A 17236-nucleotide genomic window follows, 5' to 3' on the forward strand; every position below is an offset into this window, starting at 1 on the left:
AAATTTTTGCAAGCAGACGACAATGTATCAAGACATTTTACAAACCTTTAACTGGCTGAGAGGCCAGCTGACATGTCTATAAGACGGGTTATCTAGATGATTATATGTCTGACGAACTTTTGTGGGTGTCTAGAAGTTATCTTGGGTGAGCTACGAAATGTCCTCTAAAGACATCTTGTTGCTCAAATAGGTTGAGCATCAGCTGAGCTAGAGGACATTTACAGAACGTCTGAAAGGTATCTGGAAATATTTTGCAAGGCATTTGTTAGATATCTTGCCAAGACAATCTCCAAACGTTTATAAACTGTTCGCAGATTCACTTAGGACGTCTTCAAGACGGGTTGGACATCTTACCAAGATTACTTCTAGTCGTCTGAAAGATAACACTGTTCCGTGGGATACCAGCTGCATGCCACCATACAAGAGCTCTCATGCATGTATGCAGTATACGTTTGAGATATGCCGACGTGCACGTAGTAAAATAAAATACGACCGGAAACCAAACAATCTTATCAAGTAATCAAGAGAGGTAACGACGCTTCGCACAAGACGCCGCGCGGAGGTGCTGAAATAAGAAGCGTTAGTTGAAACGAGTAAACAAGATGCGGCTCGGAGATTCCACTCGAAATAAGATACGGTTAGGAAAACAGCACAGATACGAACGCGAACGCCGTTTCTGCGCGCTAGCTGTTCACCACCCAAGCTGTCGCGAATGCGCCTCCCTCCATTTTGTTATCTGCTAGCCGCCACAGCGGAGAGCTGTGGAGCTAGCAGACGACGCTGCGCACGGCGCGCACGCATGCTGCTTTAGAGAAGATCGGATGTATTAGCTGCGCTTCAGGATCATGTTGAAAATATCTGAACTGTGGTTAAGAGCGACAGGCGGATGGTAAGCGCAAGTCCACGGTTGATTTCTGAACTGTTATTCGCATGCTTTATTTCAGCCCGAGTCACAAAAGGTTGCGTGAGTCAGTAGACACTGTCGACGGTGATGGCGCATGAAGAAACATGCATATTTTTGATAATCTCTGTTACAGTTCATGTATCTCTCTTGACCAGATGGGCTTATAAGAGCTAGAAATCAGGAGGTGCTTGAAAGCGTTATCCCGTAGCAGCCAGTGGGGTCTACCGTTTTCTTTTTCTGCGTTTCCTGAAGTTATAAATCACAGTAGTAGTTGTTGCAGTCCGGGGGCATTTTTAACCCTTTAAAATATTTTTTTGTAATATCTTGCATGTCGTACGCACTGCTACGTTTATTCCTATGTAGTTCAATCTGCAGTTGATTGCTTCATGCTTGAATTCAGGCAGCTTGTGGGCTATACGACCTCAGTCAGCATGCTTGGTCAAGCACTGATTTCCGCTCTCTTCAGCCTACTGAGGCAAAGGGTGATGAAAGTAAGGCTTTTGCCAGCACCCCAGCGTTTTCCGGGGGAACCACGAGGAGGCGAGAGCGGGAGGGTACAACGACGACCCCAGGGCTCGACTTCTCCTGCCCTTCTCCCCAAAAAGTTTTTGCTGCGACCAGAGTGGCTATTTTGTCAGTCTAGGCAAGTGTCAAGGCAAAAAACGTTATAACACGGCACACGGTCACGTAGCAGGAACACTTCACACACTCACTCTTCTAACTTAGCAGTGTCGTCAGTGAACAACGCGTAAACAATCGCACAAGCAGTGACCACTTCACAGCATGCACTCAGAGTTCATACAAGTGGCGTGGCATAAATGCCAGTTGTCAGTTGTTACATCTATACAAGTGGCTTGGCATAAATGCCAGTTGTCAGTTGTTACATCCATACAAGTGGCTTGGCATAAGTGCCAGTTGTCAGTTTTTACATCCATACAAGTGACTTCGCAGTAATGACAGTTGTCATTTTTGTAATATATTTTAACAAGCAAACAAAATGTGCCCAAGTGTGATGTCTTAGCTTAAGGGCCTTTAAAGAGGAATGAATTATGAATGCTGCACACTCTGTAGTAACCTGCTGGACCTAAATGATTGTAGCTACAAACAAATGTCCGTGATGCAGAAAGGGCATGTGCTGACTGTCTTCACTGGTGTGCAAAAAGCATGCGCTTTGTGCACAGATGCCTGAGGTAGGTGCCACGGTTTGTCTCGGTGACACAGCGGGCTATCTCTGAGTCGTAATTCAATGTACTTCTGCAGCACTCTTGTCAGGGTGATTACATGGTGTGGATCCTCAGCGTAATGTGCACATTCTTGCAGTATAGGCTTGTGATGCTGAACAAATTCTCTGAAAGCTTTCAGTGTGAGTTCCTTCACACTGTGTGTTTTGACATTTGGTGTTATTTGCAGCATTCTTTCAGCATCATGCATTGCAGCGTGCACAAAGCGAGATGGCTCAATGAGGCCACCCTCGTTCTTAAGCAAGGTCAAGAGACTACGAGCAGTCCAGCGCAGTCAGTGCAGTTGAGTGTGCTGCTGATGGCCCTGACTATGTAGCTGCCTATGTGTTCAACGACTTTGCTTTAAGTGAATTTAAAAGCAAAGTAGTCATGCTCAAGGAGTAACTATGGCAGTGCAGCTGTTGTCAGTTGTAATTCATAGGTGCTATCTTCCACGCAGGGCCTGATTGGTTGTCCTTGGCTCCTGGAGAAGCAAATGCCTTCCATATCTGTCGAGACATTGCAGTTCTGTGAGGCAACCACAGTTGCATGAACAATTGTGCTCTGGTACGCATGTCGGAACTGGGCAGGTGATGGATTGTTGCTCCAGCCGCCGCGCTGTCTGATGCAGCTGAAGTGCATTTCCAGGGGCTCCTGAGTGAGCCTTCTTGTGCAAATGTACCTGCAAGCAGCGTCGTGGGTAGTATGTGAGCAATGCAATGTTTTTTTTATTTATTTACGAGCCCATATCCTTTCTTTGAAATCTCACCTTTGACGAAAACTCGTCTCATCAGGTAGAAGATTCATGTATTCAAAAAAGGAGCGCCGACCAAAGGTTGCTGTTAATACGAAGATGTTTCGGCTTCTATACGGAAGCCTTGAGTAATTAAGGCCGAAACGTCTTCGTATTAAAAGCAACCTTTGGTTGGCGCTCCTTTTCTTAATACATGAATATCCTTCCTTTGGTTTATCCCTTTCTGTCCTTTAATTCTCAGCCTTCGTGTGTAGGGTAGCAAAGAGTGCTTGAGGTTACTTGATTTCTGTGCCGTTCTTTTCTGTTCTGTCTGTATTTCTGTGCATGTTGGGGACAAGTCGTGATTGACATCGAAAACACCTGGCTGAGGGCTGCTCCCCCAACTTGGGCGCCGATAATAGGGAAAAAATTGGCGCACACTAACTGCACTTCACATGTGCACACATTGTCTTGCGCGGCACACTCCTTGAGGAGTTGCCAGGCTACGATAACTGTCTGCTACTGTGCTCATTTTTTTCACACTGTTTTGAAGCTGTGTGCCATTTGAAACAGCTTTCACACGCCTGTACTTCGAGTGGGCGACAGTGATCAACCATAGAGTGCTGCTGCCTGGACAGCTCAGAAGATCATAATGTAAGCCCGCTTTGGCTTGTAGTGTGAGTTTGTGGAGTGTGGTGTGAGATAGCGGTAAGAGGGAAAGTAGAGGAATTCAGGATTGGGCTGCCGAACAGATATTCGGCTTTAACTGAGAAAGACGATATTAATGTTCAAACAATGAGTGATAATCTCACTGCTATCATTAATGAGTGTGCCCAAGAAGTAGGTGGTAGGATGGTTCGACAGCATATTGGCAAGCTATGTCAGGAGACGAAAGATATGATTAAGAAACGCCAAAGCATGAGGGCATCCAGCCCTGGAGACAGAATAGAACTAGCAGAGCTATCAAAGTTAATAAATAAGCGCGAGGTAGTCGACATAAGGAAGTTTAATATGGAGAGAATGGAGCATGCTCTAAAGAACGGAGGTAGCCTAAAAGCGGTGAAGAGGAAACTAGGCATAGGTAAAAACCAGAGGTATGCGTTAAGAGACAAGGAGGGCAATGTCATCATCGATATGGATAAGATAGTTGAAGTAGCTGAAGAGTTCTACAAAAATTTATACAGTAGACAATGTAATCAAAGCATTAATGATGGAGACAGTAGTGCACAGAAATGTGTCATTCCGCTGGTATTGAAAGAGGAAGTAAAGAAAGCCTTAGGAGCAATGCAAAGGGGAAAAGCAGCTGGTGAGGATCAGGTAGCAGATCTGTTGAAGTACGGAGAGGAGCTTGTGCTAGAAAAACTAGCCACCCTGTATATACAATGCATAACCTCGGCCGTACCAGAACCGTGCAAGGACGCTAACGTTATCCTTATTTATTAGAAAGAAGACGCCAAGGACTTGAAAAATTGCCGACCGATCAGCTTATTGTCTGTCGCCTATAAGGTATTTACTAAGCTAATCGCTAATAGAGTAAGGGCAGCCTTACACTTTAATCAACCAAATGATCAGGCAGGCTTTCGTAAAGGACATCCCGCAAAAGATCATATTAACGGAGCGAATATGGCTGGTTCTCTCAGTTTATGCTGGAAGTTTACCAATATGCCTGAAGAGAAAAGTGTACAACAGCTCTACCTTTGTAATAAATAGCTATGTAGTAAAGCTATTGCCAAGTATTAGGTTATAATGAGCAATAATTTCATTGTGGGTATCATATATCATAGGACCAGTGGTAACAATCTAGTCGCTGCCATTTACCTGACACACAAAAAATGATCTACCAAACACTACAAGAAATCAACATGTGCGCATGGCATTTTGCATCATGAACAGAGTCAACAGTGTCAGTTAGCTATTGTGTGTATATACAGCGTGTGACTATAGCATAGATGTGTACTCACTTGCACAGTTTACCATCAAAGAATGCGTTTGCCAGCTGTGACACACTCTTCAGCTTGAATGCAACTCCAATCACAGACATGTGCCTGCCGTCTTGAACTACTGGACTCCCATCTGGTAGCCGAAGGTCCATCAGTTCTTTGCCTGTAGCCTCCATTACCTCTCGTTGGTACTGCAATGTTGATGGCCGCAATGGCGCCTTGAACCCTTTGGCAGTTGGGTTGCAAGAATTTAAATGATCGAATGCCCTGAAAAGCAGATGTAGTTACGTGATTAGCTTACTGCATGTTCTTGCACATCAATGCGAGCCGAAGGAATTACCATGTACCTGTAGCATAAGATGACGAATATGCGGTTTTATTTTCAAGTGTCTCGTTTCCCCAAGCATTTGTGCACAAAGCACATTCACAGAGAGGTTAATGTGTATTACGAAGTGCAGGCGAGGCCCAAGTTATGCTTAAATATTCGCAGTTCATCACTGCCATTAACCTTAAACAATCGCGTTCTCACGTCCCAGTGATGCAAGTTTTGTGGAGTGTTGTCCCCTGAGGTGCTTCACTCAGAGATTGATCATTTCGTAGGTGGTGCCACCTAAGGCACCATGTCATGCTTTCGGCCACAGGAGGGCCAGAAGAGGATTTGCTGAAGTGAGCATAACCGATGTATGTCTGGCTTCAGGCACATAACCTCTCATGGTACCAGTGCACAATGTAAAGTAAACTCTGTGCATGCATTTTATACATTAGCATATAGCACATAAACCATTTACAGGCTTAAATAGGTTGTTGAGGTTGAGTTGAGGTGTTGAATGCTACAGGTGGGGTTAGCCTTGCTTTATCTGCCGGCAATTGCTCCACCGCAGCGCACAGTCTCTTATAATAGCACACATTCTCTCCCGCAGTCACCATCTATGCACACAATCAATTCACACAGTTCACATCACAGTCCACTCCAGAAGTCACCATCTATGCACATATTCAGTCACAGTAGAACATAGGCCATTGTAGTGCCACACTCCATACACGCATTCATGCACAGTATAAAGTAGTCCACTCCGGAAGACACCATCTACGCACATATTCAATCACAGTAGGCCATAGTCCGTTCCTGCTGTCACCATTTAAAAACAAGATCCGTGTTCTGCAGAAATGTTAAAAGAAGGCGTGCAGCCTCCCTTCTGCATGTCTCGTTTCCACTCGGGTAGACAATGTCCTGCACTGTGCTGTGACGGGTTCCTGTCTTCTTGAAGGAAGTGAACACCACATGCCTTTCCGCGTTGTACTCTGGGCACTACATAATATAATGTTCGATATCCCCGCACACACCACATAAAGAGCAAAGCGGAGACGATGCTATGCCGGTCTTATGCATCCATGCAGGAGTGCGAGCAGAGGCCGTGCGAATTCGATGTAGAAGGGTCGCCTGAGATCTTCTCAGTCCCTTGGTCACACATGGCTTCTTGTGGGACACACTCCACAGGGTACTGAAGTGATCGAGCACCGTTTTCCTGCAGAGACTTTTCTCATCTTGAGGTACTTTTTTTGATGGTATCCTTGAGAGAGCTTTATGGGCGAGACTGTCTGCCACCTCATTACCGTTGACTCCTATGTGAGAGGGCACCCACTGGAAATGTAGAGTAAAGCCTCTGCTGTGCAGATTCTGCACCAAGCGCAGAGAGATTAGAGACAAGGCGTCAGTAGGGAATCCGCGCTCTAACCTCTGAAGGGCAGATTTTGAATCAGTTAGGATGACAACAGGTTGAGCCGGACAAGACTCTAACTTCCGTAAAGCCGCCTCAATAGCAACACTTTCAGCCGTTGTGGAGAATACGACAGCAGTACAGCGTACGGACCACTTACAGTCCAAAGAAGGAATGTAAAAAGCCGCTGCGCTAGCTTGTTTGACCTTGTCCACGGAACCATCCGTGAAAATTTGAAGATGGCAGGCATACTCTGTTTCCAAGCATTCCAGTACAAGCGAACGCGTTGCTGCCAAAGGAGAGCTGCGCTTTGCACTCACGTGGGAAATTGTGACCTTACAGTCGAGGGTCGGAAAACACCAGGGGGGTTTCAACCGTTTCCTTTGCCTTCGGACATTAATGCCTAAAAAACTAAGAGTACTAAGTGCCAAGTATGCCTTCGACTCATATCTCTTGCAGAGCCGCTGGAGAAGGGATCGCCCAGCTACCGTCTCTCCTAAGCGGTGAAGATGCATTAATAGTCTCTGAGAAGCGATAAGGCTAAGAGGTTTCGATAGGGACTCATGAAGTACTGCCTTATTCGCAGCCGCCTGGGGAACTCCAATGGCTCTTCTTAGGCCCTTTCTGTGGACAACTTCGAGACGCTCAAGTTGTGATGCCGAGGGGGAAATTAAAGGTAATTGATACATTATCCGGCTGACCACCAGCGCTTCATGAAGTTTGATCATTGAAGAAGGATGGTTTCCCCATTGCTCACGTGCAATTCTACAGATCACATTGAGACGAGAAGTTATAGATGAAACAATCGCGTCTACAGCTTTTCGCCACTGTAGACGGGAGTCAATAATGACGCCCAGGAAACGCGCGTGGTTGAATTGACGGATGCAATAGTGACCGAGGTTTATCTTCAACCGCGCTTGACGTCTTCCTACACCTGGAAACAGAATAAAGCCGGATTTGTCCACTGACAGAGACAACCCCACACCTTATTTATTTATTTATTTATTTATTGTACCCTCAGGGCCCGAAGGCATTACAGAGGGGAGTGGGAATACATAAAAATTCAGCCTAAACAGCAACAACAAGGAGGGAAAACAAAAATAAACCAGGAATACATAAAAAGTGAAAACATAGGAAGGCAATAAGATTAGAATGCAGTGGGGATATATTAAAACAGTGTGTAGACAGTAAAAAGGCAATTTTTATACAGTAATAAACGACACATACTCAGAAAGAAACATTAAGGACTTTACGAAATGCATTGTTATCGGAAATACCTGCGATGTCGTGGGGAAGGTTATTCCAGCTGACACAAGTTCGGGGTATGAATGAGTCATGAAAACATTTGGTGTGACAAGATCGGATTCCAACTTTATGACGGTGATCAACGCGTGCTGATATGTAACATGGTCTAGACAGTAACTTAGGATTGAGAAAGGTGTTGTGGTAAATTTTATGAAAGAGACACAATGAGGCTATTGATCTGCGGTGGGAAAGAAGTGGTAGGGACAAACTTGATTTCATGGCGGTTACACTGCTTGTTCGGTGATAATTAGAAAGAATGAAACGGCATGCGAGGTTCTGTACAGCTTCCAAATCTGAAACGAGTGAATCGATGCCAGGGCTCCAGATAGATGCAGCATATTCTAACTTGGACCGAACCAATGTTTTATAAAGTAATAATTTTATTGAAGTAGATGAACGTGAGAAATTTCTGCGAAGGTACCCAAGCATGCGATCAGCGTTATTTATTATGTATTCAACGTGAGTTTTCCAAGACAGGTTACAAGAAACGTAAACACCCAGATATTTATAACATGACACGGTTTCGAGGGACACGTTGTTAATGTGATAAGAAGAAGGGGCATTAGAGAGACGAGAAATGCGTACATGTTTACACTTATTAATGTTTAGTTGCATGTTCCAAGTAAAACACCAGTCAAGAACCTTGTTAATATCGGATTGAAGACAAGAGACATCATTACCATCTTTAATTTCGCGGTAAATAACACAATCATTGGCAAAAAGAATAATTGAAGAAGAAATGTTAGCCGGTAAGTCATTTATATAGATGAGAAAAAGGAGGGGCCCAAGAACTGACCCCTCAGGCACGCCGGAACGGACAGGCAAAGAATGAGAGTTTATATTGTTCTCTGTTACGAATTGTGAACGGTTAGAAAGAAAGCACTGTAGCCATGCAAGGACATTAGGGTCTATGTTAAGATTGCTTAATTTAAGAAAGAGAAGCTCATGTGAAACAGTGTCAAACGCTTTCGAGAAGTCCAAAAATATGCAATCTGCCTGAGACCCGTGGTCAAGGATGCAATGAAGGTCATGTGTGAAACATATAAGCTGAGTTTCGCATGAAAAAGACTTACGAAAACCATGCTGGGCAATGCTGAAAAAGGAGTTAGATTCTAAAAAAGAGATGAGATGAGAATATATGACGTGTTCCATGATCTTGCACGGAATACTAGTGAGTGATATAGGTCTAAAGTTATCAGGAGAATGTTTACTTCCGGACTTATGCAGTGGAATCACCTTCCCAATTTTCCAATCATTGGGAATACAACCTGTTGCAAGAGACTGCTCAAACAATTTAGTAAGAATTATGGAACAATAGTACTTTGTATTAATTAAAAACTTCGAATTAATGTTGTCAACACCGCAGGAAGAGGAAACCTTAAGATTTTCTATAATGCACTGGATGCCTGACGCGTCGAATATAACTGGATCCATAGGAAGAGCATCAAAAACAGGGCACACGCGATGAACAAGAGAAACGTTGGTAGAAAATGCCGCAGCAAATATATTGTTTAGAACAGAAGCACATTCGTATGGAGGAAAGGCAACACCATCAGAAGAAGTAAGTAGTATTGTGGAAGGGTCTTTCTTGTTAACTACATTCCAAAATTGTTTTGGATTATTGACCAGCATAGCAGGCAGTGTGTGGTTAAAAAATGTGTCCTTTGCGTTTTTTAGCGCACCTTTGTACTCTGCAGCTGCGGAAAAGTAGGCCTCCCATCGTTGTTTAGAATTCAACAACTTCGCAGAGCGGAACAAGCGCTTCTTTTTATTGGAGAGTCTTTTCAAAACATTATTAAACCAAGGTGATTCCCGATCGCACTTCAAAGATCTTAATGGTACAAAAGTGTTAATGAGATGTTCAACGATATCCTTGAACAAATCCCAGTTAGCGTAATGAGAACGCTGTGAAAAGCCTGGTAAGTAATCATCCAAAAAACCAGCTAGTTCGCAGTTAATAGCATTAAAGTCAGCCCGTTTATAATCTCTAATGTGTTTAGTCTGACTAACTCGGATAGATACAGGAATTTGTACATCAAAATGCAGCAAAGAATGATCACTGAGACCAGGTAGGTAAAAAATCGAAGGGATATGATCAGGCACGTTAGTTAGAACAAGATCTAAAACATTCGATGAGGATAAAGTAGTTCGAGTAGGTTTAGAGACTAACTGCGAAAGATTGAAATCCATACAAGTTGACAAAAACTTTTTACACTCAGTAGAAAAAGAGCTGAGATAAAGTGATGTACTAGTCCACACGATACTAGGGTAGTTAAAGTCACCAGCTAAGACAATAGGTGTACTCGGAAATTGTACAGTGATCATGTTAAGGGAATCATGCAATTCATCAACGAATGTATGGCTCGAGGACGGGGGACGGTAACATATACCCAAAATCATTCTCTTAAAACGTACACTAAGTTCCACCAAAACCAGTTCCAGGCTAGTTGGAATATTAATAGGCGATGCTACAAAATTATCCGCGACAGCTATTAAAACACCTCCTCCAGATCTCTTACTTCTGTCAGATCTAAACACGTTATAGCGTTTTTTGCAGTCAAATAGTTCAATGTCCGCTATCTTGGAAGAAAGCCATGTTTCGGTTAGTAAGACGACATCAGCATCACACGAATCAATGATAGGATTAAGTTCATCGCGCTTGGGTAGTAAGCATCGTATGTTGGAAAAAAGAAAAGAAAGCGAGTTGCCAGTATCAGACACTGGCCCACTGCCCCTCGCGCAGCCCTACGGCGCGTAGGTCGAGCCAGAGGTACCGTCATTTGACTGCTGATTGTGGACTGGCGAAGGAGACAATCGATCAGTCGGCTCAGCATGTGATGAAGCAGCGATACCGTGACTTGAGTTACTATCAAGAGAAGTTGCTGATGCCCGAAGATTAGCCTCCATGAAAACGCAGTCGCGAGCAGGGTTATAACTGTAGCATTTGTTCTTAATGTACAGTTTGTTGTGCCTAAGCTTGTAAAATGAGTCCTGACCCTTAGCGAATTGAAGCAGCTTTTTCCTGGCCTGACGCGTTTCCAACGAGTAATCTTCACTTACGGTGATACCTTCATCTTTAAGTTTCGCTGACTGGGATAGAATTTGTTGCTTTGTTTTAAAGGAGGAGAACTTCACGATGACCGGGCGACATTTATCATCCGTAAATGTACCAATCCTATGGGTACGTTCAAACGCATCCTTCATAAGCGCCGGACTGGGACTGAAGCAGTTAGAGATAACGCTCAAAAGCTTGTCTTCCGTTCCTTCCCATGTTTCCGTTGGACTGTCACGTAAGCCAAAAAACAATAGATTGTCTCTCCGCTGCCTGTCTTCAAGCTGTGACTGACTAAGCCGCAATTTGGCATTCTCGCTAATCAGGTTATCAGCCAGTTCGCGCAGGGTCAGCAGCTCTTGTTGAGCTGCGTCAGAAGCAGAAGCTTGAAGTTCAACTGCCCACAGCCTCGCATCGATATCGGAGATATTCTTTTTCATAGATTCCTGATTTTCCTTTATTTCAGATATGGAAGCAATTAAGCGTAACTGTTCGGTTTCCATTCTAGCAGTGCGTGAGTTAACGTTCTGTAATAAAGTTAACACGTCATTAAGCTTTTCCTGTACAGAGTCATCCGTGCCGAAAGTATAGCCTGTCGAGCTATCAGGGCTAATCGCTTGTGTTGGTAGCCAGTAATCCAAATACAGATGTCGTCAGCATAAAGTGACATACGCACTTGCCTGCAACTTTTTTTCAACGAATCGGGTAGGCCAGCCATTACGGCGTTAAAGAGCGTGGGGGAAAGAACACTGCCTTGAGGCACACCTCGTGATAGAACCCTTTCGGTGCTTAACGTACTCCCTAACCGTACACAAACTGCGCGATCACTTATAAACTTGTAAATGAATCTTAACATATGGCCCTGTACGCCCATTCCTTGCAAACTGTTTAGAATTGAGCTCTGAAGCACACTGTCGTAAGCTTTCGCAACATCAAGAAAAATGGCTAAGGTGGAAAGGCCGAAAGCTCTCTGGTGTTCAATGTGACTGATCAAGTCTAAGACGCTATCTTGGGCACTAAGACCTCGGCGGAATCCTGCCATACATGATGGCAGTGCCTTGCTGTCCTCAAGCCACCATGATAAGCGTTCATTTACCAGCTTCTCCATCAACTTAGCTACACAGGAGGTCAATGACACAGGGCGATACGAGGCAAGGTCTGTCATGTCTTTGCCAGGCTTCAGTACTGGAACTACATGTGCCACCTTCCATGACGGAGGAACATCGCGTCTCCCAAACTCGATTGATGAAGTTGAGGAGCTCCTTTCTGAGTTGCAAGGGCAGATTATTCAGCATTTGATTGGTGATGCCGTCGGGACCTGGTGAACACCGGCGCCGCAGGCCACTGAGCGCAGTCTGAAGCTCACGAAGCGTGAACGGGACGTCCATGATAGACCTGGAGGAAGCAGGTGGTGTATATATATCTATTCCTGAATCAGCGCGTACGAGTGCGTCTGCAAATTCCTCTGCCAAGCATGCAATAGGTTTTTCCTTGCGTATTGCAAGAGCTTCAAAAGGCTTCGAAGGGCGATATTCTCCAGCAAGGCTGCCAATAACTCGCCATATTCTCGTTATCGGTGAGAACACAGTCAAACTAGCACAGAATGAGGCCCATTGCGACCTGTACAGCTTGTTCGTGTGCCGTGTAATAGCAGAATTCAGCCTATTGAAGGTCGTTTTCAGTTGCCTGTCGTCCTTCTGCACGAGTTGGCGCTCCGCCCTTCTTCTCGCTGCGCTAAGGTTCCTGAGTTTTAAATCCGGGGCCGGAAAATGATCAGGTAACTTGACCGCCGTAGTTGCTGCTAGCTTACTAGAAAGCATTTTGTCAACATCACCAGAAACAAGTTCTAGGTGCTTTCTGTACTTATCCCAGTTGACCACGTTGCTAATTTTCGGACCATGCATACGAAAGTCGGCCGCAAACACAAAAATCGGATAGTGATCACTTCCCATGCGGTCAGGCGCTGTTCACCAACTCACGCGGACGTCAGGTGAATGCAGTGTCAGGTCTATAGCTGTCGCTGAGGCTGGAGGCCGGAAAAAAGTGGGGCTTCCGTCATTGGCAATACACAGGTCCAAACTGTCAATAACCTCTACAAGTTTGCGTCCACGGGAATCCGTGTTCCTGTCACCCCAAACAGCATGATGGGCATTGAAATCACCGCAGATGATTCTAGGTGCTGGGCAGTGGTCGCAGAGTTGCTGTAGAAACAAATCTAATGCTACCTTCTTCCGCGGAGACACGTACACGGATGCAATAAAAAGGGTTCGAAAGCCGAGCTGAATTAAATAGCTCAGAGGGCGTCAGAATTGTTTCTCATACAAGTGCCTGTAAATAGGTCATTGAGATACTGTAAAGGCATTCATAGGGACTTCAAACAAGAGAGCTATGTACAGGGGTTTTCCAACAGTGTGTGTTTCAAAGGAAATAAAAAAATGAACAGTGTAGGGAAAAAAATGAGTGAAAATTAATTGCGCTTTAACAGATCAGACTCAAATATGAATCAAATAATTGTTTGTCACGATTGAACTGAAAAGATTCAGGCAAGCATTATGTACTGAATACTCCAATCGAGATGCACAGCTGAGTGATCCATCAAAGTGTGTAATGTGACACCCCAGTCCGATGCTATCACCTCCAGGGAAAAATGGTAATACATGCCTACTGGTGCAGTCACTAAAGCAATGCTGGCCGAGCACAGCTGCATTTAACCAAACAAGCTCTGGCAGTTGCTTGACTGTGTAAGCATTTTGTTTTGGCCTTGTTTCGCACATGCAGAGCGTTCAGGTTCATAACAACATTGATTGCACTTTGATATCGCAGGTGATGGAAACAGTTATCTAGCTATGCAGTTGCTAGTGCGGCATGCTGTGACCACCACAGAATTTGTAGGCCAAGCAACAAGTGCTTACTATAATACTTTAAATAGAAGAGTTGCGCAATGAGCAAGGTGTTCATTGTGTCGAAGCACCAGAGCTGTAATAGCGTACTGGCATGGGGATAGTGCCATGCCTGCTTTATGTGACGTAACCTGCATACAAATCAAGGACTCGTGCAAAGAACAGCCTTCCTGTTTCGCTTGAACTGGTGTTAGTTGCTGTACACTGCTGCTTAAGGTTGCCACTTAGTATGAAGCCATTATGCCTCAGGATTTTTTGCAGTTGCACTTTTGTCGCTATTTTGTCAATGATTACTTTCTTACTTTCCTGTTGCCATGCTTTTCCTTGAATTTATATTTTCAGATCCCAAATATTTTCATTTCGGACACCTCCTTAACCAGTACAGTCTGTGGATACAAGCAGAGAGAGTTAAACATTTCCAGCATTTCAGGAACTGTCCAAGTCATGACCCTTGTAGCATTGAGAATTATGCCTCAAGGTGAGTAAAAACAATATCTTAATGATTTGCCTTCTTGTTCCACACATCATGAGTCATATAGGTGTTCGCATACCTTATGTCCTGAAAAATCCACACGCATTAACTCAACCGTATGTCATTGTGCAGAGTACTTTACAAAACAAATGCAAAGCAGCCCATTGCAGGCCTTACCGATCAACCATGGCGAGAAACTTGGCCGTGCCACTGCAGTCAGCAAAGTCTGGCAGCTTCATCCTCGAGGTGAATTCCAGTGCCCTGCTCACAGAGCTGCTGAATGTTTGTGCGACGAGTTTAACTTTCATCACTTGTTAAAGGAACCAAAAACAGGTATGTAGAATTAGTGCTGGCGACTTTACAAGGGGTCACCTCACCTGTCGACAGGACTCGATCTGGGCTCTTGATAGTTTGTTGGCTGCACCTAGGCCTTCCTTGTCCTGCAACTGGTGGAGGCACACAATGTGCTTCTACTGGATAGTCTGTGGAATAGAGGGACGAGGGGTTTTCGGTTAGATTTAAAGCCCTGCTGACTTTCTTGCCATTTACCATTTTTGTTGAATACTAAAGGTCCTATTACGGCATTTTTTCTTTTTTTTCAACTGCGGCGTATAAAAAGAGCTGCCTGTAATTTTACTGCTGCAACATCCTAAGTCAATCACTGTAAAGCAAACTTGAAATCTTAAATAATCTGCGGTGCCCGTATAAGTTTTCAGTACTAAAGCGAAGCCATCCTGTGGTGGCTCAGTAGTTTGAATACCACTCAATTAAAGAGTCGGGTGCCTAGTGGCTGATCCCAGCCATAGCGGATTTGTTTCAACAAAGGCGAAATGCAAGACGTCTTTATACTGTGCGCTACCAATACCTGGTCGAAACTGTCTGGAACCCTCTGCTACAGTGGCTTTTTTTTAGTCACTTCGGGAGATTAAACTCCATAAATCGTGACTTAAGCGGTGCAGCGAAGGTGATCTTTGCACAGGGGTAGTTGAGTACAATAACCTAGCAGTGGGGATGTCGGTAGGGGGGATGTGTGGATCACATGGCGGAAATCGCAAAAAAAAAATCTGATTTTAGAAAAGTAAGCTTTTTGGCACCTACAACATTACTTCTATTTTGTACTGAAATGTTTCAATCACAAGCTACATCTAAATGTTCCAAATAAATATATGAAGAGTGTACTATAGACGAGTAATACAGACGGCTAGCTTAGAACTTTCAGGCTTGTTTCCTCGAAACTTAGTTTAACGCTTATCACCTTGCTTGTGGAAAGCATAGCATAGCAATGGATGCATGGAGTTAAATCGCGTTTGTTTTGCTGCACTTGTCGATATGTGCTTTGTATCGAGACACACTCAGATTCACCTTCTAGGCTCGCATTTACTTTAATAACCAGTAATTAGGCCACAATGCATCATGAACATTACAAGACGATGCATACTATGTCCTTTTTAAAAAGAGCAGTGAAATTAAAAAATAGAGAATGCCTTGATTTAGACTGTGCTTTTTAGCAAATATGCAAAATATCTACTGACCCATAGCTCATCCTGTCATGCTAAGTTTTCCATGAAAAGAAATGTGTGTACAACATATAAACCATGCTAAAGCAAAAACTATTGACAATATCACTGAAATTTTAGATCTGATTGCTTGCTGCTATTTCAAGCCATTGTGCTGAACTTTATCGCTCTAAGTCAAAGATTAGAAATTTCCACCTGCGGTCCCCTCTTCCCCATCACTCGGGTACAATTGCAGTTACCTTATATCTTGCCTAATATAAGAGCAAGTGATAAGCTCAACGAGAGCAGATTAAAAATTGCAACGCTATTGCCACAGGGCATTTTTCCTGAACAAAATGGCCTACTATCAACTACAACTTTTGAATCATTAGATACTTTCATTACTGAATAACGTCTGTCAATAGAACAGTTATACCTGTCTCCCTTTAAAACATTAGTCATTGTGTGAAGTGATTACAATGAGCGCTACCACTTCCATGCTTTGTTGTGTACTATTTTCCATGATGTCAATCGTGGTTTTTAAATTCAAATTAAAGAAAAAATTTTCCCTCGGCATAAAATCAAAATGTTTACCTGCTGCACACGTTTACTTTCAGAGCAGCCAGTGCCCTTATATATGCTTTAATAGCTCGGTCTTGACATATCAACAAAGGCATGTCACAGTCAAGGGCTTTCATGTGGTGGTCTTTTCTTTTATCTTTCAGACCGTCCTGTCTTCGCCCTTCTTCGTCCCGTCCATATGCTACGTTTTTGTTTATAATATTTCAGACATCCAAGCGTACCGACCTATGAACAGCAGGCCATTTAATATATTTTGTAGAGGCATTACATGTGCTGTTTTAACACGACAACATTAAGGGTCTCGTTCTGCAAATAAAATTCTAGCATCGTTGTTGCCGACATTGTGAGCGAAGAAATCGTGGCCATGCCTCTCGTAGTTGGCAGGTGGCATGGGCAGGCACTGATCGGTCAACGGGTTTGATGGCATCACAAGACCACATGACATGGCCGAGTTATGGGGATGGGATTCAATCCCAGGTCCCTTGGGATCCCCAGTCAGACACTCTGCCCCTAGGCTACAGGAACATTTGCACAGCTTTGTTCAAGTGGTGCCTTATATCTATGTCGGGTGGGCATTAATATAATATGGTAATTTATGATTGTATGATAATGAGTATGTGTGACATAATAGAGGCACAAATGAAGAGATTATTCAGGAGCGTAAATTGCTGGGCTAGTTGGTTCATAATGTTGTCAGGGTGGAACCAGCGGAACACAGACGCAGGACAAGAAAAGGAGGTGTGGTGTGTGTACCTCCTTTTCTTGTCCTGCGTCTGTGTTCCGCTGGTTCCACCCTGACAACAGAAGAGATTATTCATTGAGAGAGTAACAAAACGTATGTACGAATCCAAGGACCCGCTATAGGAGCTGCAGAAGAGATTCGTTAACGCTGTTGAGTCATACTATTAAAGGCG

At 43.9% G+C, this 17236-nt stretch overlaps 1 long non-coding RNA gene across 2 annotated transcripts; it reads left to right on the forward strand.

Moving 5' to 3' along the window:
- The first annotated feature begins 772 nt into the window (after positions 1 to 772).
- On the forward strand, positions 773 to 16628 carry LOC144108293 (uncharacterized). 2 transcript variants are annotated; one of them, XR_013309473.1, is made up of 5 exons: positions 773 to 889; positions 2585 to 2831; positions 14115 to 14250; positions 14415 to 14577; positions 16466 to 16628. It is a non-coding gene; the product is annotated as an uncharacterized LOC144108293 (long non-coding RNA). The 2 variants fall into 2 exon arrangements; XR_013309474.1 differs by having other exon boundaries at positions 2585 to 2691.
- The last annotated feature ends 608 nt before the right edge of the window (positions 16629 to 17236 follow it).

This window comes from Amblyomma americanum, chromosome 1, assembly GCF_052857255.1.
Source record: "Amblyomma americanum isolate KBUSLIRL-KWMA chromosome 1, ASM5285725v1, whole genome shotgun sequence".
In the NCBI taxonomy this organism is placed as follows: domain Eukaryota; kingdom Metazoa; phylum Arthropoda; class Arachnida; order Ixodida; family Ixodidae; genus Amblyomma; species Amblyomma americanum.